This window comes from Sinocyclocheilus rhinocerous, unplaced genomic scaffold, assembly GCF_001515625.1.
Source record: "Sinocyclocheilus rhinocerous isolate Xijiao unplaced genomic scaffold, SAMN03320098_v1.1 scaffold3308, whole genome shotgun sequence".
NCBI classification, from domain to species: Eukaryota; Metazoa; Chordata; class Actinopteri; order Cypriniformes; family Cyprinidae; genus Sinocyclocheilus; species Sinocyclocheilus rhinocerous.
Genome location: NW_015642544.1, coordinates 46,152 through 47,086, shown reverse-complemented (window position 1 = coordinate 47,086; position 935 = coordinate 46,152).

Sequence of the window (935 nt, the reverse complement as noted above, 5' to 3'; positions counted from 1 at the left end):
CTGGGTCCCATCATACAGGCACATGGCTTCTCCTACCATTGCTATGCTGATGACACACAGCTCGATCTTTCATTTCAACCAGATGATCCAATGGTAGCTACATGGATCTCAGGCTGCCTGATCATACACACGTAATCTCTTTAAAACATTCAATTCTCTCCTCTGTCCCCCTCCACCACCTCCCACCACTTCTATAACAGCTGATGATTTCGCTGAAAAGAGTTGTTTTCAAACAGGTATCATTGTTTCTGTCACAGGACAACAAACTGGACGCTAACCAGTCAGGTTTCAGGAGTGGCCATTCAACTGAGACTGCACTACTGTCAGTCACGGAAGCCCTGCGGATTGCAAAAGCTGATTCCAAATCATCAGTACTTATTCTGCTGGATCTATCTGCTGCTTTTGACACTGTCAATCACCAGATCCTCCTGTCTGCCCTCTCATCACGAATATCACCTACAGCTCAACCTGGCAAAGACTGAGCTTCTTGTCTTCCCTGCCACTCCAACTCTACAGCATGATTTCTCCATTCAGCTAGGATCTTCTACAATTACCCCATCAACTTCGTCGTTCACTGTTCCTGGTTGGTGGAATGATCTTCCCACCCCTATCCCGTATGCTGAATCCCTGACAATTTTCAAGCGACAGCTTAAAACTCATCTCTTTCGAAGCTACTTGACTTCATCGTAAAAAAACAAATAAATAAAAAATAAATAAATGTCTTTCTCTTGATTTATTCCTTCTCTTTCTAGCTTGTACTTATTTGAACAATGCCTAAAACTTGGTATTACAAGCACTTCCTGTGTCTGTTTGCCTCTTTAAGAAGAATCACTTTATGTATCCCCCAATTGTAAGTCGCTTTGGATAAAAGCATCTGCAAAATGACTAAATGTAAATGTAAAATGTAAACTCCACAAAGTAAGCTACCTTGTTAT